The 24,815-nt window shown below is 39.5% G+C and overlaps 1 long non-coding RNA gene and 1 pseudogene across 2 annotated transcripts; one reads left to right on the top strand and one right to left on the bottom strand.

Annotated features, from left to right (window-relative positions):
- The first annotated feature begins 2,363 nt into the window (after positions 1 to 2,363).
- LOC111096246 lies at positions 2,364 to 13,060 on the top strand. Of its 2 annotated transcripts, none has more exons than XR_005353122.1 (5): positions 2,364 to 4,081; positions 4,176 to 4,327; positions 5,047 to 6,737; positions 7,668 to 7,712; positions 12,867 to 13,060. It is a non-coding gene; the product is annotated as an uncharacterized LOC111096246 (long non-coding RNA). The 2 variants fall into 2 exon arrangements; XR_005353121.1 differs by having other exon boundaries at positions 12,860 to 13,060.
- A 5,241-nt stretch (positions 13,061 to 18,301) lies between these two features.
- Positions 18,302 to 20,171, bottom strand: LOC100682860 (annotated as a pseudogene).
- Between the last annotated feature and the right edge of the window lie 4,644 nt (positions 20,172 to 24,815).

The following is a 24,815-nucleotide window of genomic DNA, read 5'->3' as shown; positions in this document are numbered from 1 at the left end:
GACTGAGCCGCCCAGGCACCCCAATGGGGTTCTTATTTTTAAAGGAGTTAATATTTTAGATAGTTGTCAGTTTTACTTTCTAATGAACATATATAAATAGCAGTTAATTTTGAGTCTTCTATCATTTTCTAGGACCAAAAAGTTTGAGAACACTGGCTCTGGGCAATTTCATGTACCGCCTCTAAGCTAGATTTCTGCCTGTGTGCCAGCAACCACCTGATAAGCGTTGTTATCAGTTGTGTGGATGCAAATCTCGTACGTCTGGAAACAGGAGAAACCAGATTCAGAAATGCACTGGTCATTATAGCTAGCAGATGAATATAAATAAAGCCAAGGGGAAGTTTTGAAATGCAAATTTTTCCATCTCAGTTAAAGATTTTTTTTTCCCAAGAGCTGATTCGTAGCTTTTACTTGTGTCTTTCCTTTACCTACTGTGGCAATCCTTGCTGTCTCTTTGACTAGTTCTCAGTGTTCCTACTGCAGCCCCAGAAGTTACAGCCGAATTCTGACAATTGTATTCCTGGAAAATAATACAACACAAAACAGTCACTGAGTCAGAATTTCACAGTCAAGCGTGCCTTTCCTAACTCGATTGTATGAACATATGATGCATATGTATTGATTTTTAGATGTCTTATATTGACAGTATTATCTATTATCTCCCAAGTCCATGCCTGTTTTCTTGGATGACATGACCACTCACGGAGTATTGACAGATAAGTGCTCTATTTCATTTTTTTTTGACAGAATCATTTGTTGTTTTAAAGCTTGATTATTATTTTGATAAAACTGAAACTTAAACAGTACACCCTAAGTTTGCAGTCACACAGGCAGCAAATATGTTTTGCATTATCACATTTTCCTCAAAATAGCTAGGATTTAGGAAATCAATATTGACATTTTGTCAACGATGTCTTCAATGTCACTTCCTCAGAGAGGTGGTTTCTTCTTTTTTCTTGACTACTCATAATTCCTTCACATTCCTCAGCCTGTCACTTCCTATCACATCACTTAAAAAAAAAAAAAAGATATATTTATTTATTTGAGAGAGCAAGAGAAGAGGCAGAGGGAGAGAGAGAACCCCAAGCAGATTCTGGGCCTGTGGAGCTCAGAGACCAAGGTGGGGCTCGATTTCATGACCTCGAGATCCCGACCTGAGCCCAAACCAAGAATGGCCACTTAACCAACTGAGCCACCTGGAGTCCCCTCATACCACACTCTTAATCTCACCAGAGTATTTTTCATTACTTGATATTGTAAAACATTATTTCTTGGTTTATTATCTGTCTTTGCTTCTGAGAATCTAAGTTTCTTGAAAAGCGGGGCCTTGAATGTCTACTCCCCAGTGCTCATAGAACAGAGGCACATCGTTGGCATCAATAAATGTTATTTATTCTACACTTGGTGTTATGAAAACTTGGTGTTATGAATTATCTGAATAAAAATCACATTACTAAAAGAGCAAAAATAGCTCCATAGAAAACTTTTGATAAGTAAATAAAATATTTTTTTAGGAAAATAAAAATAACTAGAATCACAAGACATATATCCAATAATGGAATTACTTCAAAAAATAGTTCCAGGATCACCTGGGTGGCTCAGTTGGTTTAGTGGCTGCCTTCAACTCAGGTTGTGATTCCCAGGGTCTTGGATTCAAGCCCCGTGGCCGGGTCCCTGCTCAGTGGGGAATCTGCTTCTCTCTTTCCCTCTGCCCTTATCCGCTGTGTCATGCTCTCTCTCTCTCTCTCTCTCTAAAATAAATAAAACCTTTAAAAAATAAACAGTTCCAAGGCATGACAGTTTTACTGTTGAGCCCTTGCAAGCTTTCAACAAATAAAAACTCTGCATGTTACATAAAATGTTTGCTAGCTCAGAAAGTGACCAATTATTCAATTATATATTTGAATATATATATTTAGAACACCTAAAAGAATAAACTTTAAGATTCTTATAACTAGAAAAAAAAACTTACCTCAAATACTTAGAAATAAAACAAATATACAAAAATTTAAATAAGACTTCAATAACATTAATTATTTACTGTGTTAAAAATTAATGTTGTTTTAAAAATTGTGGTTTTTTGTTTTAAAAATTATCCGAAGTAATAAGGACTTAATTTGCGATCAAAAATCCAAGTCAAGGAAAAAAAAAATTCCAAGTCAAGGGCAGCCCAGATGACTCAATGGTTTAGCGCCGCCTTTGGCCCAGGGCGTGAACCTGGAGACCTGGGATCGAGTCCCACATGGGGCTCCCTGCATGGAGCCTGCTTCTCCTTCTGTCTGTGTCTCTGCCTCTCTCTCTCTCTCTCTGTGTCTCTCATGAATAAATAAATGAAGTCTTTTAAAAAAAATTCCAAGTCAAAATCTAAATGTTGTTGGAGATGGAGAAGTTATTCTCAAATTTATCCAAGTATGTGGGAAATAATAGCTGCTGGTATACAAGTGTACAGTACTTGATAAAGGAAGAAGATGAATTTAAAACTAAAGGCTATGTTTTCAACATTTTGGGAGGAAATTGCCTGTTTGGAGGGAAAAAGTATGTCGCATCCACCTCTTATACGGTAAAGCAAATATTACAGACTGGCCACCCTTGTACCGTAACTGGGCCACAAATATATACTGTTTGTTGCCTGGTATTCTAAAAATCAGAGAAATTTTAGACAAAATACAAATGTTTCAGAAAACTGTGAAGAAAAAGTAAATCAGAAAATATAGCAATACTGGACGCTCATCCCCAGATGGCCACAGTTGGCGTGAATAGAGGAGTGGTGGCCCCCTGGTGCTCTGCAGTTTGGCACAATTCTTCCTACCTCCTGTTCTATGCCAGCTTGTCTCATGCATTTATATGAATGGCTCCAGTCCTGTAGGCATTTGAAATTAAAACCTCCAGATGGATCAAGAGTTAGATATAAAAGATAAAATCATGAAATAAATGAGAAGAAAACACCGGTGAATGTTGAACTGGTTCTTATGAATTGGCCTGAGCCAATCTTATTTGGGGCAACTCTTGAGCTGTTTTGTTAATTAATAGTAGTCTCCAAGAGCCGGAAGTGGGTGAGGATTAACGACTTCCCCACAACCCCTATCAGGTTATAAAGAAAGCCATTTTCAGAACAAATTCCTCTGCACGTGCAACCATTTATCAAATTATTAGTAGTAGGCAAAACACTTCACCAGAGATCAAATCTTGGTGCCACCCCTGGGCAAATAGGACTCAGGGGTCCCTCGATTCTGGGGTACTGTTCGAGCAAGAGCAGAAGGCATCTCTGAAAATTTTACCCCATGTCATTTAGTTCCACCAACAAGAATCCATCTCACCAACACGAAGCCTTTTCTACCATTTATTTATTGACTAGCAGAACATCTGGTGGTGAGCAGAGAGGGACTAGCCGAAGCGCTCCTCTGTCCTCTTTGGAGTGTGGCCCTTCAGGCTGGAAGCTGCTCACCGTTTGCGGGGGGGAGGGTCCTGGTTACAGCAGGGACCACACGGAGCACGGGGCCTACCCCGAGGAGCACCCACTGACAGCCCACTGCCCACGCCAACATCTTTTAATGTGAATGACTGACATAGTACTGTCCTTTGTAGACATGCACCTCCCAACCATGAAAGAAATGGAAAGCACTGCAGAGGAGAGGACAATATTGGGGACCACCAGGACGGAAAGCTTCTGTACAGCCAAAATATTGTAAGTGGGAGCTGAAAAACTTTTGGAAATACAAGTATCAACTATTTCCTACGTGAAATGGACATTATGTTCATTATACACACACAGGTGCATATGTGTGCCCATTCACAGATTACACACATACGTGTTTCTCTTCTCTTCTTTGTCTTTGTGGGCTACCTCATGACGCGAGAGTGATCCCACGGTCCTCCCGAGGGGTGCAGGTGCACGTGCTTACTCCGCAGGCAGCAGATCTTGCCCTCTGCATGCTCATCTCCGGGCTGCTGCTGCTGCTGCTGCTGCTGCCGCCGCCGCTGATGATTCGAGTGCTTCTCCACTGGCCACGGACCGTCTACCCATCACCACTGAAGAAACCCCATCCTCACCTCAGCCAGAGAAAACTCTCATGCAGCCCAAGTAACTGCACTGTTTTGTTTTGTTATCAGGGAGGGAGGTTTTTTGGGTTTTGCTTTGTTTCATTTTGTTCTGCTTTGTCCTTGGCGCGCATCAGTTCCCCGCCACTCCCTCCGGAGGTGCCTGCCTTGACCTGGGAGGACGCTCAACTGCTGTCCTGGGTACTGAAGCTCAAGAACGTGGCTTATCTTTCCTCATGGTTGTTGCTGGCTGCACCTCCCACAACAAACCGAATTCCCAGCAGCCACCGTAAGCAGGAGTAGTTCTAGAATAACACCCTGGTGTCAGCATAATACCTCCAACCCTACTCCTTTTTCTGCCCGAGTAGTAACCTTTTCCTGGAATAACTCATCTTGAGAAAATCTTTCCTGTCATGTATAAAAAATCAGAGTCTTGCTCCAAGGTTCAACTGATAATCACAATGTGATTGTGTTACGTTGGTACATTTCCCAAAACCTGTGTTATTTGGTCGTGCAGTGGACATCTGTTGTTTGTGGCTGCCAAAAATCCATTTCCTCTTCTTTTGAAATGGTCCCCTGAACTTTCGGGGGCAAAACTACTTCTTCACTATTGGATACAACCAAGGAACTATCAATCAAGATGTCCCCATTTCCCCCGGCCAGGGGATCTGCATGTGGCCCAAGTTATACCAATCAGATGCTTCTCTCTCCTCGGAATTTGAAGCTCACGTGGAATGTGAAGAAAGGTGGAAAAAGCAATTGGAGCTGATCAATCCCATCTGGCTGTGACTTATTCCTTTCCATTTTCCCCATAGATGCTTTGGCTCCTTGCTTTTCCAAGACTGACTCTGAGATTGTGTAAAGATGTCCCATATCCTCCAGTCCTCCAACATATTCCTCTGTGCTTATTAGGTTGGGTTGATTTTTGTTTCTTGCTCCTAAAAGAATCCCGACTGATACAAGTTCTACTCATGACTGCATTTTTATGTAAGTATGATTTTTCTCCAGATTTCCTGTTCCTCAGCTGCATCTATCTACGAGGAGGATTCCAGACTGATCTTACAGACACCGTCCTCCCATCTGGTCTACTTTTCTCTTAGACGCTGGACCTATTCGCAGGCCGGGGCTAAGATCAGATCATGCCTGGAATATGGTTATTAAGGTCAAATGACTGTCATGACTCATTTTCAAATTCTCATACTTTCATTTTTTGCTTTTTATTGCCACAAATCAAAAGCACTTTTTGAGTCCCTGATGGGAAGAGAAGAAAACAGATGAAAGCAAGGACTGTGATGTGGAGGTGTGCCTTTCCCTCTTGTCACCACCTGGCAGGAGTGAATAGGCCAATGCAGGTGTAACCAGGGCTGAGGTTTCTGAGCTAGTCTTTGAGGAAGGCATTCCCTTGCTTTGTATTAGACTTCTTAAAAATGTCTCTTTAATCATCCAGGTCTAAGGCAAAAACCTCCCTGTGAATCGATAGAAAAAAGATATATATAGGTCTCTGGCCCTGGTTCCTGTACAATGCTCCTAAAATCCCTATAATTCCCGAGGTGACAAGAACACTAGGAACGTCTTTTGTTCTAATATTTGATGTTTAAACCCCTGTGTCTGACAGACTTCCTAAATCCCTTGAAATTTCCTTGGTGACAGTGGTGTTTTTTATTCTAATGGGGTGACTCTCTATGGGCTCCAGGATGGGGAATGGTCACCAGAAAGATCAAGACATGAGGAGAAGCTTGGAGCTTTTGGCCCAGTCCCCTATCCTTCAGGAAGGGAGGAAGGAGCTGGAAATTGAGTAAATTATGATCTCGCCTACATGATGGAGCCTTCTTAAGAATCCCAAAACTATCAGGTTCGGGGAGCTTCCAGGTCCCTGAACACATAGAAGTGTTGGGAAGGTGGTATGCCCCGAGAGGCCATGGACTCTCTGTGCCCCCTCCCACATGACTTTCCCTATGCATCTCTTCCCTCTGGGTGCTCATTCTTTATCATATCCTTTTATAACAAACTGGTCAACAGTAAGTAGACTGTTTTCCTGAGTTCTGTGAGCTGTTCTAGCAAATTAATTGAACCTGAGGAGGGTATAATGGTGTAGGAGTGCTGACAATGACTGACTCCATCTTTGGCTCTCCACCTTGTTCATGTTTGCTCAGTGACATCCCTTGGGGCTATTTGTTCCGGGCCCCTGGAGATTAATATACATACTTCAGAAATGCCCACCAAGGCCAGGATGGGGGTGGAGGGAGACTTGTCTTGGCCTCCCAGGAGTCTGTTAGGGATAACATGGTCTTGCCCTTCCTGACTCACAGGTGGTGCTGCAAGATCTAACTGAAGAGTAGCTGTTGGTCAGATGCATGCACCCCCCTTAGGTGTGTGCAAACCCTTTGATCTCACTACAACATCCTTCTGCGTGGCCCCTCACTCTATAACATCTGTGGACTACGTCCCGACTTTTGCAGGGAAAAACTGTGCAGCCGCCACGCATCATTCTCTCCCCACTCCTCGCTGTCAGTAAGCAAGTCACCTTGTAGGGAGTGGCCTGCTTCGTTTCTGGTCTCAAAGTGCCTTTTCAGTCTGGGGGATACTTGACTGTTTCCCCTCCACCTTCTAACACATGGGAACCTCCGGGTCATAGCTGATTGGCCTGAAGTACATCTTGAGACACAGCCCTAGCCTGAAGGATCTAATGCTTTCTCCAGGTAGATACTGTCAGAATTAAGTTAAATTGTAGGTCACCCAGCTGCTGTCACAGAATTGCCCCCACAGTTGGTGTCAGAGTGTTGTTAGTGTGGTAGTTGTCATGTGAGAGTAAAGGAGAGACCCAGGAGGAGTGCAGATTTTCCTTACCCATTATTCTTGGAAAAGCCATTTTCATGTTGCTATGTTACATGCTTTTCTCTTCCATATGTATTTTAGGATTATTTCTAAATTCCACGAAAAATCCTGTTGGGATTATATTGGATAATACTGATTCATTAGATTAATTTAGTGTAGGGTTGCCCAGTAAAATACAAGATGCCCAGTTAAATTTGAAGTTCAGATAAATAATAAATTATATAAATATAAGTAAGTAAATGCCTATATATGTGTATATGTTTAGATAGATAGGTAGATAGAGGTATCCATGCAATAATTTTTTAACGTAAATATGTCCCATACAATATTTGGGAGATAGTTCTATAAAAGAGTTATTCATCATTTATTTGAAATTGAAGTTTAATTGAGTATTCTCTATTTTTTTGTTTGTTAAATCTGGCAACCCTAACTTGGGAAGAAATAACATCTTTAAGATATTGAGTCATCCTTTTCACAAACACTCTATACTCTCCATCTATTTCGTGTTTATATCACTAAATAACTAGGGTCGTATATTTTGCTAAGTTTGTTAGATTTATTCCTAAGTGACTTAAAAATTTTAAAGTTATTGTGCATCAAAGGTTATTGCAGAGGAATCCTGTTAATGCTTGTATGTAAGCAGATGGTGATCTCATATTGAACAATCTTCTTGAACTTTATTAACTTGTCTGTAAAGTGTCTTGAATTTTTGTATTCACAATAGAATCACCAAGAAAGAATGAGCTTTCTTTCTGGTTGATAACCTTTTATTTCTTTTATTTTTCACTACACAGACGGGGACCCCCCAGTACAATGCTGAAGAGAGGTGGTAATAGCAGGTATCTTTGTGTAGTTCCTAATTTAAAAGGAATAGATCTAGAATTTTATCAGAGTATTATTGGTTTTAAATGTTTAAAGATAGTTTTGATTAGGTTAAAACTTTTCTATGTCTAGTTGGCAAACAGTTAATAGTAATAGTGAAATATTGTCACAAGTGGATATTTAAACCTACCCAAATTACCTTCTGTACCTATAGAGATCATCACATGGCTTTTCTCCTTTTTTACTGTGGCAAATTTAGTAATTGATTTCCATTTATAAAAACATCTTTTGGTTCCTGGGATATTCCCGACTTAGTCATGGCCCACACCGACGAGGCAAACACAAACAGGCATTTTTGGATTCCATTGCAAATTAACACCTTAGCTCAAAGGTTTACTTATATTCCACGTGACATCAGCCTATAATGTTTCTTACAGTATTTATGTCTGATTCTGAACAGAAGGCTATAATGGCCTCATAGGGGAATTTCTTCTTTTTCTAGCCTCTAAAATAGTTTGTGTAACTTTAGGTTGGGCTTTTCCTTGAAACAATCATTCTCAAACTTCAGCGCACATCACTGCACGGATTCAGTGATATCAAACGCAGAATCTCTAATTTAGGAAGTATGAAGGAGAGCTTGAGAATTGGCATTTCTGACACATTCTCGGACGTTGCTGACGCTTTTGGTCTGAGGGCTGGATTTTAAGAACCATTGCTTTATAAATCTCATTTATAAAACCTGAAGAGCCAAGTTGATTGTTTTGTGTTCTTAAATAATTGATAACTTTTAAACTATTAATTCACTGTCTTAATGATGTAGTTCTAGTCTAGTTTGCTTTTCGGTCTATTTGGTAACATATAGTTCTCTGAGAAATTGTCTAGTTCTCCCATGTTTTCACTTATGTTCACAGAATTATTCAAGATATTCTCTTATGTTTTAATGTTTTAAATTTCTACTGCACTGTGTACTCTTTTGCAGCTCTAATATTATCTGTTTGCGACTTCTCCCCAGTGGTACCGTAGAGCTGGCTTGTACTGGCCGCTGAGAGCCAACTCTGTGCATCTCTTCCCAATCTGTGTACCGTGACATCGTTTTGGTAGATTAAAATCAGCAAAAGTGGTGATATTTACCTTTGGAAATCAGAAATGTCAGAAATGGGAGCATACTCGCATCCCAGAGAGAGCTGCTTTAACTCAACACTCTTTCTCTTCCCATCTTCCTCTGCCTCTTTCCCTCTCCCTCTGTCTCTCCCATCAATCTTGTTACATATTTTTCTATTTTATTAGTCCTTTTCAAGAAAATATTTTTGGTTACAAGCAGGGAGGAGAGGTAGAGGGAGAAGAAAACTTCCCAAGGAGCAGGGAGCCCAATGTGGGGCTTGATCCCAGGACCCTGGGATTATGACCCAAGCTGAAGGCAGACGCTCAACCCACTGAGCCACCCACGTGTCCCTCCTGTTATTATTTTTCTAAGTTCTTGGTTGATTAGCTCATTAATTCTTAGTTTTTGTAATATTTGCATTTTAAGACTACACATTTTCCTCTAGAAACCTTTAATTCTATTGCACAAGCCTTATTCTATTGGGGTTTTAGTTATAATTCATGACTTAATGTTTCATAATAAACACTATTAGGATTTCTTCTTTGGCTCATGACTTACCTAGAATTGTGGACCTCTTTTAAATGTCCAGATATTTGTTACAATAATTTGGATTGATTTATTTATTAGGCTGTAAATTATTGGTTTGTTATTTCATCCTAGTAGCAGAGTAGTTATGGAATGTGGCATATGTTATTGATTGTTTGGCATTTATGGAGAATACTTTGCGGTCCAGAACCTGATCCACCTCTGAAAATCTTCTTTGAGCTTGAAAGGAATGTGCATTCCCTGACTGTCCTCTAAATTATTAATTTGTTGTTCATTGCTTTAAAAATATTTTTAAATATTAACTGTCAATTACTATGCTTTAACTACCAGTTTCTGAGAGAAGCATGTTAACACTTTCCATTATGTAGAGTCTTGGTCCCACCTCAATCTGCCTGCTTGCCTGGGAGGCCCAGCACCTACACGTGGTTCTGACTGACTGCTCTGTAGGCCAGGACATCAGCTTCACCTTCCCCTCTCTATTAATTGCTTGATTTCTATGTTTATGGCTCCTAGAGTTTTCTTGCTTTTCTTTCAAGCTAAGAGTTGTACTATGCCATTTAAAAACAATTTCATCCAAATGAGGGAAAAAAAAGATATCATCCAGGATTTTCTTTTTTTCTTTTTAAAAATATTTTATTTATTTATTTATGAGAGACACACAGAGAGGCAGAGACACGGCAGAGAGAGAAGCAGGCTCCATGCAGGGAGCCCTATGAGGGACTCGATCCTGGAACTCCAGGATCACGCCCTGGGCCGAAGGCAGGCGCTCAACTGCTGAGCCACCCTGGTGTCCCTCATCCAGGATTTTCATGATAGTTCAAGGGAAGCCGTTTATACCAGCTCCTCCCTTTCTTCTGCGCTGCCCTTCTAACATTAATTTCTTTTAACTGAGATGAAAGTTCCAACTTTTGGCCTCATTGATTCTTTTCTTCTATAGCTTTCTTATTTTTCATTTGTTATTTCATTCTAATCTCTTGGATTCACCCCCTCATTTTCTTGTCATTGTTTTGTACTTAAATTTTATAAAAGCAGTTAAGACTTGATTTCTCAGTGGAGAACTTTTTAAAGGAGAGGTATATGTTTTGTATATAATTTTCTTAGTCTACATTTGTAGCATTGTCCTTTTTTCTTCTGCAGCTTTTAAGAAAATTTACTGAAATTTTGCTTGTGCAAAATTTTTCTGTATAAGTATGCTTGAAAATCTTCCTATGTAGAAGTATGCTTGGAGAGACCATGCAACTGCTGTAGAATTTAGTCAACAGATAGCTATTATATATAATCTTATTAAAGAGAATATTTGGTTTAGTTTTTCATCTAATTGACCATAATGAACTGAGAATACATGGCACATTTATTTACTCCTTTTATGCCTCTGAAAATTTTTCTTAAATATTTTGTGCTATATTCTTAATGGTATTTATTCAAATGGTATTTATTCAAATGGTAGTTAAATAGGTTTAAAAAAGTGGTGTGATATATAAGAGCTTGCAATGGTATGTAGAGTTACATGACTTTTTTTTTTTAAAGATTTTATTTATTTGACAGTGAAAGAGTGTACAAGCAGGGGAAGTGGCAGAGGGAGAGGGAGAAGCAGGCTTAATCCCAGGAGCCCGGGATCATGACCTGAGCTGAACGCAGACACTTAACCAACTGAGCCACCCAGGAGCCTCTAACATTACATGACTGTTAAATAACCATTGTGGCTTTTATACTTTATTATCATATATTACTTTTTTCTTATAATTTTTTTGCTTGAATTGTAATTTGTTATTTCAGGATTCCCTCAACAAATAGAATATTGCATCATACATTGCTCATTTATATATAATTGTTAAGATCTTTCTATTCTGGAAACAGAAAGATCATATATACATCTCATATCTGTGATACAATCACTGTGTATCTCTCTAATTGAATATTTCCTCAACTGTTAAATGAAAATAGGTGTGGAATCTTACTTCATAAGATTGTATTAAAATTAAGTATTATGTCATTATATGATTATCATATGTAAAGCATAATCACTATATTATATATAAGCTTATAATAACTGTCATCTATATATCTAACATATATATCATAGCACTTGGAAAATAGTGAACATTCAATAAATGTTAGATCAAGAAATGAAGAGAATTATCCCTCAAGCAGCATTCAAATACTGGCAAATAAACTAAAAAAAAAAAAAAAGTTGGGAGGGAAGCTAAACATATTGCAGTTTAATACCATTGACTCTGTGACTCACATTGTTAATGGAAATAAGTTAGGGCTTTTTAAATTTAGGCAGAGCATAATTCTATTAATAAATAACATTTGTTCTGTGGTTTAGTTTATAAAGTAGTCCAAATCTTGAAAGTTTTTATTTAATTATGTAAGCATTAGAAAAATATCTTTCAAGTTTCAGTGGGATATTATGATGAAGAGAGTTGTAAGGAAAAATCTATTCTGCATTGATGGGCAAGAGATCCAACACGAGGTTGAGAGTGGAGCCAGAAAGATCAGATAGGAGTTTATTTTAATCTAGAGATATATGATGGCAAGAGATCTGAGAGACAGCATTGAGAAAAAATAGGAAACTTGCCAAAGAATAACATACATCTTGGTGAAAATCAACAGTCTCCAGGGTTTCAAAGTAAATCTTTAAAAACAAAGTCTTTCGCACATCTATAAATTCTCAGAATTTTTAAAGGGGAATTTAGCTTCTACTTCTATTTGAAAAATACTCACACCCAACCCCCGCCCTCCTCCCCTTCCACCACCCCTAGTTCGTTTCCCAGAGTTAGGAGTCTTTATGTTCTGTCTCCCTTTCTGATATTTCCCACACATTTCTTCTCCCTTCCCTTATATTCCCTTTCACTATTATTTATATTCCCCAAATGAATGAGAACATACACTGTTTGTCCTTCTCCGATTGACTTACTTCACTCGGCATAATACCCTCCAGTTCCATCCACGTTGAAGCAAATGGTGGGTATTTGTCATTTCTAATGGCTGAGTAATATTCCATTGTATACATAAACAAACATTTTTTTCCATTTTTGAGCACATAATTATTTGTTTAAAAATACACTTTAAAATTTTAGATGAGAACTTTCCCTTCCAGTCAAGATGAATCTAATAGAGGTCAGATTTTACCCACATCCATTGCCTTAAACAATTTTAAAAAGAGAACATGTAAGAAGTAAAAGTTGTCAAAAAAAAAAAAAAGGAAGTAAAAGTTGTCAGATACTGGATAACAAACAGCACAGAATTGTGACTCCTGAGAGAAGACAACTAAATAGTATGTGCCCTAATATTTTCTAGTAGCTTGGAGAGAGTTTTCATGCCACAGTAAAGTTATAGGAACCCAAACAGAACCCAAGAGTCTTACTAAGTTGAAGAGTAAAAAGTCAAAATTTAGGGAGGCTAAGTTGGCTAAAATTTGCTATTGAGATTACTGGAGAGGAAAGAACTGCACAGAAAGAGTTCCAGAGATTTTTAGAGGAATCTTTTGAGTCTTTTTTTTTTTCTTTTGAGTCTTTAGCTGAAAAGTCATCTACATATAATAAGGAAGAGGTTTTGAAAACTCCCTGAGGATCACATAAAGCACCACCATGAAGGAGGAGAAGAATAATTCCTAGAAATCACGCAGGTTTGGAAATTGTTCATGTTCCTACCTGAAAATGTGTGAAGATCATATAATACAAGGCTCATCTGATAGAATTCTCAAGAGTATTATCTTCCTAGGGGTGGTGGAGAGGGAGGAGGGCGGGGGGTGGGGGTGAATGGGTGACGGGCACTGAGGGGGGCACTTGATGGGATGAGCACTGGGTGTTATTCTGTATGTTGGCAAATTGAACACCAATAAAAAATAAATTTATTATAAAAAAGAAAAAAGAGTATTATCTTCATGGAATTACATTATCACTAGACTGTGAGTTGCTTTAGGCACTGTTCTGATGAACTCCTACTCACCCTGTTGGTGCAGGAAGGGTCTCTTACACTAAATAGTACAGGATTGTCAAACACATGCACCCAACGATGGTGCCAGAAGAGATTGGCAGCAAATTCCACGAGGGTCACATGGCATTGCCTTTGGGAGCAAAGTAATTCCAATGTGGCTATGCAGGCAGGCTTTGTAGTTTATAAGCGGTGCCCCTTGGTTCTTATGAGATGTTGTGATCGGCTTGTTTGAATAGTTTTGTGGACTGGCAGGAGATAAGACATGTTAAGTTGACGACCTAGTACAGTGCAGCTGGTCCAACTGATAAGGGAACTAACCAGATGGATAAACTTTCCCATGAGAGCAGGGAAACACATAGCTAGGCCTGTGGGGACCTGTGAGGCCAAAGGTAACAAGGCAGCATTTGAAATTTTAGTTTTAACTCTACAGCCCCACTATAATGAAGTTTGAAAGAAAACTCAGAATGATCTGATTATAGGTAACTTTCCTATTGCATAACTTACCTATAGCTTACATATTATAAGTAACACGCTGGAACAAAATTTAAGAGAATTTAAAGGAATATAACAAAATAGAGCAACTGATACTATAAATCCACAAAATCAAAATTAAAAATCTTCTTCAAATGAGTAAGAAAATTCTGACCCATACTATTATAAAATTGAATCAATAGGAATTAATCTGGAAATAACAGAGATGTTGAAATTGGCAATGACATATAAACAGCTCTTATAAATATGACCCACATGTTCAAGGAGGTAGAGCAAAACATGAAATGATGAGAATAAAATCTTCTTTAATATCGAAGCTATAAAAATGGCCAACATGGAACTTCTATTTTTTTTTTTAATTTTTTTATTTATTTATTTATGATAGTCACAGAGAGAGAGAGAGAGAGAGAGAGAGAGAGGCAGAGACACAGACAGAGGGAGAAGCAGGCTCCATGCACTGGGAGCCTGATGTGGGATTCGATCCCGGGTCTCCAGGATCGCGCCCTGGGCCAAAGGCAGGCGCCAAACCGCTGCGCCACCCACGGATCCCCAACATGGAACTTCTAGAGAGGAAAAATACAACATCAGATATGAAGAATGCACTGTATGGAATTAAGAACAGTCTAGGTACAGTAGAATAAGAGATCAGTAAACTTGAAGACATAGCAATAGAAACTATCCATAATGAAGTACAGGAGGGAAAATTAGATTGAAAAAACAAAGAATCCAGGTCCAGTAGGACAATGTCCAGCCTTCTAATATATGTGTAATTGAAATTCCAGAGGAAAAGGATGAGATGTCAGAAAAACATTTGAAGACAAAACGTGTAAATGTTTTCTAAAGTTGATGAAAACTGATAGACCCACTGACCTGGAAAAGTCAATAAAAGTTACTCAGAAAACCATGTTAAATCACATCATAATCTATTATAAAAAGAAAAAAAAAGAGAAAATCTTAACAGTATTAGGAATAAAATAGAACAAAAATAAAATAGAATTAAAAAACAACATGCAATCCAAATGAAGGCAGGAAAAATGGATCAAATTACAGATGGGAAACTAAGAAAACAAATACCAAAAGTTAATAGATTTAAACCTATAAGTATTGATAATTGTATTTAATGTAAATGGCCTAATACACCAATTAAAATGCAGAGATAGTTAGGATTTTTTTTTTTTTAAAGAAAGACTCAATTATATGCTGTCTACAAGACTGGAATTTAAATAGAAAAGAGCGGCTAAGGTAAAAGTAAAAGCATAGGAAAAAGGAGACCACGCATGGAAAAATAAATGGCATGCAAAGGCCAATCAAAAGAACACTTCCACTTCTGGCCATGATGAAGAAACAGGGATGGAGTTTACCCACACATAAGGAACAAATAAAAAATGTATAAATAATATGGAACAATAATTTCAAAACACTGCACCTAGAGTTACAAGGAGAGTGATTTCTGATTTCTGATGGATGGGAAACCCATGAGGTGAGGACTGTGCTATCCTCACCACAATGCTTTGAGAGAGTTTCCAGGTCAAGAAGGAGGGAGGAAATTGTCAAATTCCCTGAAAGCATTAATTCCTGAAGCTCATTCATGAACAAATAAATAATCTAAATACTCCTATACCTGTTAATGAGGTTGAAACTGTGGTTATAAAGCTTCCCACAAAGACAACTCCAGGCTCACATTGCTTACTGGGTAAACTCTAACAAATATCTAAGGGAAGAACAATATTAATTCTAGACACACTGTTCCAAAAATTAACGAGGAAGTCATATTCCCCAACTTGTTCACTATGAAGTTACTATGAAACTGACTCCAAAACCACGCAAAGGCATTCCAAGAAACATAATAAAACAAACAAATAAGAAAAATTACTCATCACTATCCCTCATAAGCATCTTTATAAAAGTCCCAAACAAAATTTTAGCAAATTGAGCCCCCAAATATGGATAATTCGTCATAACCAAGCTGAGCTGTATCCAGGAATAGAGGATTGGTTTAACAGGAAATGTAGCAATGTATTCACTACCTTACAAGCTAAAAATGAAAAGTCAGATTGAAAACTTATCTCAACAAACAGAAAAAAACCACTTGACAAAATTCTATATCTATTCCCTGTGAAATACTCAGCAAAGAAAGAACACAAGAATACACCCTCAACTGGAAAAAGGAAATCCACAAAAACCCAACATAACACTTCACGGTAGAAGAACAAATGCTTTCCCACTCACGATGTCAGGACAAGACAGGGAGGCCTGATGTTCCTAAACGCGTCGCGGAGGGGGAAATGGCTTCATCGTGATGGGGTGGCGTGTCTGGAGTGAAATTTCCCGTGGATTCCTGCGTGCACACATGCGAGTGCCTGTGTGGTTACTGCTCAGGGACAGAATGGATAGAAGGGTCACGGGCTGCCCGATTCCTTCCCAGCAGCCAAGAGGATGCAACTTTACCCTGCTTCTTTCTATTTAATGACTTTTGATTAATTGAACAATTTGCAGCAAGTGACTGCAGTTTGGATCCCCGATTCCACCCAACATGAATTCAAACTCCACCTAGTATTCATTCAAAACCACTGTGTTTTGTTTTAAGGGAAAATGACATTTTTAGGGCGGTTAAAGTGAGAAGGACGTGGGTCTGGAATCAAGGATTCTGGTTGTGATATTGGTTCTGCCACTGAAGCAAGTGCTTTATCCCTTCTTGGCCTCTGCATCTCATCCAGTAAGTAAAGAGCTAGACCGAAAGGCCTCCTTAGTTCTCTCCTCGCTTGGAATTTTAATAAATGTTCGGATTAATCTCCCTCAAACTTTAGTGTGCATCGAAGTCCCCCAGAAGGTTTGCTAAAACACAGATTTCTGATTCCTGCATCCAGAGATTCTGATTCAGCAGATGTGGGTGCAGCCAGACATTTTGCATTTCTGACAAGTTCCAAGGCCTGGCTGCTGCTGCTGTCCCTCGGGCGACCCTTGGCATAGCCCGGGTCAGCAATCCAGAGGTTGCACTGGTTGCCCTTCTGTCTCATGACGTGAGATGATATATTTTTGGAATAAAATCAGTCATAAATACTCCAGTAAGGCTGTATGCTTTAAATAGTCCATCATATTAAAAAAAATACTTCTGTTGCTGTAAAAAGCTAGTATTTATTACTTTATGTTACTGTTTTGGGCAGGTTAATGAAGTACGTGACTGGTTTCTCTGTGTGCATTAGCAGACTTAATCCCCTTTATTGAATGTGTTTTCATATGGAGTCTTTTGATTTGCATTTTGGTTGGTATTTTGAACACAGGTTTAGGGTCTTTTGCCTTCAGGAGCTTGTAATCAAGTGAGAGAGACGGGCATGAACAAACAATTCTTAAAGCATCAAATAAAAATGCTAAAATTATTTTAAAAAATACAACATACACCCCTTTATAACAAAGGTATATGAGGGAGAGATTAATTATTTATTTTTGAGGATTTTATTTATGTATTTGAAAGAGAGGGGGGTAGGGGAGCAGCAGGCAGAGGGAGAGGGAGAAGCAGACATCCCACTGGGCAAGGAGCCCAGGATGTGGGGCTCAATCCCAGGCCCTGGGGATCCTGACCAGAGCCAAAGGCAGATGCTTAACCCCTCGAGCCACCCAAGCGCCCCCTGGGAGAGATTAATTCTAATTGGAGGTTACAGAGAAGAGGAAACACATAATCTGTGATGTCCTGGTGATGAGGCTCTGGTATAGAAAATGCCAGACTCAGGGGATGCAAGGATCTATTTTAACTACTTTTCTATAGTCAAAGACAACTAGCCTAGCGGGAACTTTCTTTTGGGGTCCTATATACACTTGAAAAGTGTACATTTAAGCACACTTAGAATAATCAAGAAATAGGGGATCCCTGGGTGGCCCAGCAGTTGAGCACCTGCCTTCAGCCCAGGGCATGATCCAGGGGTCCCAGTTGAGTCCCACATGGGGCTCCCTGCATGGAGCCTGCTTCTCCCTCCATCTGTGTCTCTGCCTCTCTATGTCTCTGCATCTCTCATGAATAAATAAATACAATCTTAAAAAAAAGAATAATCAAGAAATAATTGCTCTCTAAATATGCTTACACACACGCACAGCCATGATAGCCATAGAAGATGTCACTTTTAAATTACTACTTTCCATCAACAATAATACCTTCTAAATTTTTATGCTCATGAAGAATGGATGAGCAAATGTATCAGTTGAATCAGACACTGGTGAAATCAAATTTAAAATAGAATGAATTCTGAAAATAAATTTGGGTGAAACCCATGGTGTAACATGTGTTTTCTGCCTGAATGTAAATCTGAGTTATACTTTTAAACTGTATGTACATACTGTATGTGTAATCATGTGTTATAGATGGAAGATAATTAAAATATTTAGAAATTAAAGTTTAGATGCACAGAGGTTTTTTTTTATAGAATACAAATAAAAGTTAATCGTACAAAAATGAGGCCTTCATATTTTATAGTTCAATAAGGCTAAACAAAAACTAGGTTATTTTTTAGAATTCACAAAAATTTCTCTGTCACTCCCCCACATCCCAACTATTAAAATGGCCTGACCAAATGTCATCAAAACAAACACTTTAAATAACACCAAGTCCTTTAAAGACAACTATGCCATATGTTATTTTTTGGCATATGTGATCTTCATGGCATGGGACGGTGTGATTTTAAATCCCTGTAAAGCATCCCTGGCACCTCCAGCCTGTCCATCATTTTCAAATTCAACAAAAGCAATGTCATGCCTCCCGGGTACCAAACGTACTTCTTTGAAGCCCAGAAACTGATTAAACAGCATAGACAACATCATCTCATTAATCTCTTCTGGTAAATTGTTGAGGAATAAAATATAGTTTGGAGGGTAATCAGGGACCTGAGGATTTGGTGTTGAATTTCCTTGGGCATTTGCTGCATTTGGTGTTCCCTGACCAGGCTTTTTGTTTGCAGTGGTCGCAGTCTGTTCCACAGTTTTTGCTTTTTTCTTTCCCTTCTTCTATTCTTTGTCAGCCAAAGTGCCACGCATTTTAGATATTATATCCGAATCTGTTTTTGCCTACTGGGTTCGCATTGGTTTACCATAAAATGGAAATCCTTGTAACTGTCTCAATTCACACTTCAATTCTTCTTTTTTTAATTTTGTCTTTCATATTGTTCATGTAAATTATATGATTTGGTCTGATATCCGTGTTTGCAGTTAAACTGTTTCAAATTGCCTGGGGCCTGCGCTGGTCAGGTGCACCGAGGCTTGACCAGACCCCAGGCTGCACCCCTGGGTTTTATTCCTTTGTTCCAGTTCCCTACCGCCTTATGCTGAGGGGTCGACCTGGTGTTCGTAACCATTGCTTCCATGTATTGAAGGACTATTCTGTGCTATCCACACGGTATCCGTTTTCTTGAATAATCCCAACAATCCTAGAAAATAAGTAGTACTCAGTTCATCCAAGATCCAGCTCACACGAGTTGTCTGTTTTGCAAACACTTTGGCAGATTTCTACCTGACTCCAGAGCCAATGCCCGTGTGCAAACTGCTCATGTGGCCTCGAACTATTCTCGTTTGACCCAGGGAAAAAAAGGAAAACCCTGCTAATATAATTGCATTGTTGTCAGTGTTATGGCTCTTCGTGTCTCCACTCCTCCCGTTGGGTGTGTCTCTTGATCGGCAAATAGAAGAGGAGAGTCATCCGGACTCAACGGGCTAGTAATGAATCTTGCAGGCCCCGCTGTATTTACAGATGGAAGAAACTCCAGAAACATGAAGGTCAATGCAAATTATCAGAACTTAGGATCTGTGGAGTGGGAACAGGGGGTCACGTAGGCAGGTAAGGCAATAGGTGCGATGTAACACTTAAGAACACACAGATAACCTTTGGGGCCAAGTAAGTGTATCTAGTTAGTTCCAAACAAAGTGTGTGACTCTAACAACACAGTTCTTTCTTTCTTTCTTTCTTTCTTTCTTTCTTTCTTTCTTTCTTTCTTTCTTTCTTTCTTTCTTTCTTCTCTCTCTCTTTTTTTGAATTTATTTATTTGAAAGAGAGAATGTGGGAGAGAGAGTGAGCATGAGCAGGGGGGCAGGGGCAGAGGGAGAAGCAGGCTTCCCGCTGAGCAGGGAGCCCAACTCGGGGCTCCATCCCAGGACTCCGGATCATGACCTGAGCTGGAGGCAGACCCTTACCCGACTGAGCCACCCCGGGGCTCTCCTTCCTCTTCCATAATTATCCAACTCTCAGATTCACTAGTTACCTCAAGAGACAGTTTCTGCCTTCCAGGTTAGCTTCCCATAGCACTTCCTTCTGGGAAGTGTCCAAGGTTTGGACCCTTGCTGGCTTCTCAGACATCTGTGCATCGCTGGCCTGTTTCTGCTTGAGTGGTGTGGCAGGTGAAGGGCAGCCACACATTCTCTGGTACTCCTTTTATCAGGAGACACGGCCTATTTGTCTTCCTCTTGAATCTGGGCTGCCATGAGGCTATTTCGACAAACAGAAAGAGACTATGTGCAAGAGACTGTGGCAGCTCTGGAGCTTGTTTTTATGAGGGTAGCAGCTTTTGCTTTGGGCTCCTAAAGCCCCAAGACAAAAAATAAGAAGTCGGACTGCCCTGCTGGAGAGACCACAGAGAAAGGCCTGAGAATACAGAGAGTCAGAGAGAGAAAGAGAGAGAGAGGCCTAGCTGAGCCCCATCCTTCCAGTTGACTGTGGCAAGGTATCACGTGAATGAGGGAAGTTACCTTAGATCTTTCAGCCCCACCCAGGCACCAGCTAAAAATGGGTGAGTCAGCACCCTATAGAACAAAACTCTTGCCCAGGTACATATGCCCAAATTCCTGGCTCATAAAATAATGACATATAATAAAATAGTTCTTGTTTTAAGCCATTAAGTTTGGGAGTGATTTTTACACAGCCGTAGATAATGGAAGAAACAAGTAGAAATTCTGAATCTTGGACTTATGTTCCCCTACGGGATAGTTCCTATCAGTTTCTTCTTCTCCCTATCACTGAAGGTAGATGGTTCCCTTCAAATCACACCGATAAAGCCATCCATGCAGTAAAGACTCATCTGCCTGAATTCTGGTTCCCAGGATCCTTTTGCAGGCATGTCCCATTTGTCTTGAGTCTTGCTTATTTAGACGCACCCCCTCTCCTGCCTGTGTCTTTATAAAGCGTGCATGCCTTATTTTTTGTGTGTATGGATTTTTCTCTGTGATTGTGTTACAATGGGAGTCTTTTTATATTGATTTCACCTTGCCTCTGTGGGATGTGTGCATGCTCCTCTCTGTTGGTACCTTTTGGTCCGAGTCTTAATCATTGTGTGTGGGTCAATTTTTACATGTTTGACTTTCCATCTTTTCTTTTTCAGTCTCTGTTTCTTTCTACTGAATTCTCTCAATCTCTCCAGGAACAGGTAGCCGAGTGAAGTGGTTTAGGGCACAGACACCATAGTCACATTGCTGGGACCAGACCTCAGGTGTGCCACATACTGTATGATGACCTCAGGACACGTTTAGCATCTCAGTGTTACAGTCTTCCCATCTGAAATATGAAGGTTGTAATATTCCCCAACTCACAGAACTGTAGGTTGGTACATACCTCCGCACAGATGTCTGTCTATATGGGGATGCGTGTACAATTGACCCTTAGATAACACAGGAGTTATGGGCGCCCCCATGGAGTTGATAATCCACGTGTAAGTTTTGATTCCCTGAACCTAACTACTAAATAGCCGATTGTTGACTGGAAGCCTTACTAATAACATAAGCAGTTGACTAGCACATATTCTGTATGTTATGTGTATTATATACTATACATTATACAATAAAGTAAGCTAGAGAAAGGAAAATGTTATTAAGAAAATCATAAGAGAGATACATTTACAGCGCTGTATTGTAGAAAAATTTGCTTATAAGTGACCCACATAGTTTAAACGCATCTGAAATATGAAGATAATAATAGTCTCCAATTCATAGAGTGTATGTGAGCCTATTCAGATGATATTGGCCTAAAATAAGCATTCTCTAAGCATCAGACATGATTACAAATTTGATTTTCACTGAGTCTCCTAGTCTCCATTCCCTGTGCCCTGCTCATTCCCTCCTGTTCTTCACCTTTCTCTAGAAAGTAAGTGAAAGGGACATTTTATTATTTTTTGGAGTAAATCAATAGAATTCAACATTCCCGTTAATAATTTTAAAAACGAATAGATTCTGATTCATTTCTCTATCAAAAAACTCCACAACTGGTCAACTACACTTCAATAATAAATAAATAAAAATTACACAATGAGATACAAGAATCTTTAAATTTGAATGAATATTCACTTAATTTTTCTCTCTCTCTCCTTTGGCACAAAGACTGAATATATGAAAAGATTCCTCATCCAGGCTTAGATTGGGGAGGATTTCAATGTTGTGTTTTTGTGGTGACATCTGTCCATCATGTCCATTTCTTGGAGGGAGAATTCTGTGGGTGGACTCAGCCCAATGCATTTTCTGATAGACCATGTCCAAGTTTATCAGTTTCTCTTCTATTCAAGGCAGCCCATTGTCTCAGATCAGGTTTCTTAGAAGTATACCAACCCCCAAACACATGATTTGTAAAGGAAATGCTCATGGGAGACACCACAAAGGGAGTAGGACTAGTAGGACAGGGAAGTAAAAGAAGCCAGAGAGGAGCCTCAGCCTGCTTTCCAGAGTCTGTGAAGTCCTCTGAAAAGTAAAATTCACCTCGGCTTTTGTCCTGATTGGAGGGGTAAAAGTCAGGCATTCATATTTTTGTGTCAGTGACTGGCCGAGGGCTGAGGGAATAGGAGGTGCATAGGCTCTCAGACACTTTCAGCTCCTTGGCTCCAAGTCTGTAAGCAAAATAGCCTCAGCTGCCCTCAGGCAGTTTTACAAAAGCATCTCAGGGACAGGCTAGAAACTGGCAGAGGGCCACTCAGGGATGGTCAAGGGGATCCAAGGAGATCCATATGGAACACCAAGTGTTTCCAGCCCTACATGTATCACAATGCAAAAACGGGAGTGCCAGTACTTTAGGAATAAAATTTGAATCAGTTCAAATTTACTCTTCAACTTTAGTTACTCATAGATATTGGTGCTTTAACACATAGTAGGTGTTAGGTGCCATCCTCCTCATCTGATTGCCATATCCCATCGAGTAATAACAACATAGTTAATATCTAATTAGATTAGACACTAATTCCTTTTTATTTTAAAGAAGAGTAATTGCAATCTATCTGTGCCTTCATCCAAACTTATTTTCCTTATATCGTAATTGTATGTACAAACTGGCACAAGTAATGATAGAAGAAAAAGAAGAGAAATCATTCCAAGGTTAGCACATATCACAGGCTTATTAACATCTTCAGGTCAAAAAGACCTCTTTTTTAATTTTTTATTTTATTTTTTATGGTGTTCAATTTGCCAACATATAGAATAACACCCAGTGCTCATCCCATCAAGTGTCCCCTTCAGTGCCCGTCACCCAGTCACCCCCACCCTCCCGCCCGCCTCCCTTTCTGCCACCCCTTGTTCGTTTCCCAGAGTTAGGAGTCTCTCATGTTCTGTCTCCCTTTCTGATACTTCTAAGTAAGACGGCAGGAGCTAACTTTTTCTGACTGTGTTCAGCTCTTGAGCATGACCCAGGCCACCCTGGAACAATAGAGGTGAAGAGAGGGCTCTCTCTTACCAATTCCCTGACCTCACAGGTGTTGCATGGGCCATTAAACCCACTCCCAGGCTTTTCAAAGCCTCTCCCCAACTCATTCCTAAGGCACAAAAAAGGCTGAGCAGTGAGGTAGTGACTTTGTATTTGGCGGCCTGAAGTCTTTCTCTTCTGAGCCTCTTTTTGCCCCCTCTGCAACAACCTGTGAATCTATTGCCTTTGTGACTATGCTCCTACGAAAAAGAGAAGGCAACTGAATTTTAACCATGTTTAACCTCTATGGTGTCATGTGTGAAATTGTTAAACAGATACTTTCTCAACTTCTGTAGTCAGTGTTGACCTAGGCCACCTGCATCATGCACGATACTCATGTTTTAACCAATATGAAAATTGTTACCACCCCAGCTAGTGATGACTCTTCTTGTCAATGTTTGTGGAATATAATATGACTGCTCTCTGAGAACTTTCTTTCTTTCTCTTCTTTCTTTCTTTCCCTGTTTTTTTTCCTCCTTCTTTCCCTCCTTTCCTTCTTATCCATCCACCATCTATCCAAGAAAGAGATGAGGGAGGAGGAGTGGTGGGGAGAAGACAGAAAGAGAAGAGAGAGATCATGTCAAGGTTAAGAAGTAAAGCAGGCTGAAAGTATTATATAGAACAAATTAGAGGAGTTAATTCTCTATAGAAATCAACTGGTAGAGAAATTTGAGCATGTAGATATAACAGAAAAAGACTACCCTGGAAATAGTAATGAGGGCTTTTAAATAAGACAAATCCCAACGTAGGTGGCCTGCTAAAAACTATCACAGTCGTAGAAGAGATTATAAGAGGATTCCAGATTGAAGCATACTATGTATCCTCATTTACACTGACTAAGGGGGTCTCATAAACTCCTTAGTAAAAAAAAGGAATTAAAAGTCAATTTTAGAACTCCACTATACTAGGATGCTAGAACCCCACATACATACATTTGTATTTAGTTGTGATAAAACATATGAACGTGTGAATGTGTGTATGTATGTATGTGTGAACTGCAAAAGATTTTTATGGAAAGAGGTATGGCTAGCCATGACACGACATCACAATCACTTTAATTATATTCTTAACAGATACCCATACCCATACCCATAATTAAAACAAAAACAAAAATCATGCACAGAAAACAAAACCAAGGGATACCTCATTGCTTCATGGGGTTGACTCCAAACTTCCTTGGGGAAATCCAGTGGCTGGGCTACTAGCCTTGGTCATACACTGATTCTTTAGATTTGGCCATTTGGGCCTAAGCAGGCTAGGATCAAACTCCTGTGGAAGACTTGCTTTCTTTGCTTCTACTTCAAAGTTCAAATATGAATTCTGAACGTCAGCACTCTTTGAGTCAAGGAA

The sequence above is a fragment of the Canis lupus genome, chromosome 1 (assembly GCF_011100685.1).
Source record: "Canis lupus familiaris isolate Mischka breed German Shepherd chromosome 1, alternate assembly UU_Cfam_GSD_1.0, whole genome shotgun sequence".
Taxonomy (NCBI): Eukaryota; Metazoa; Chordata; class Mammalia; order Carnivora; family Canidae; genus Canis; species Canis lupus.
Note: the sequence above shows the minus strand (reverse complement) of the source record. Positions and strands in the feature narration are given on the sequence as shown.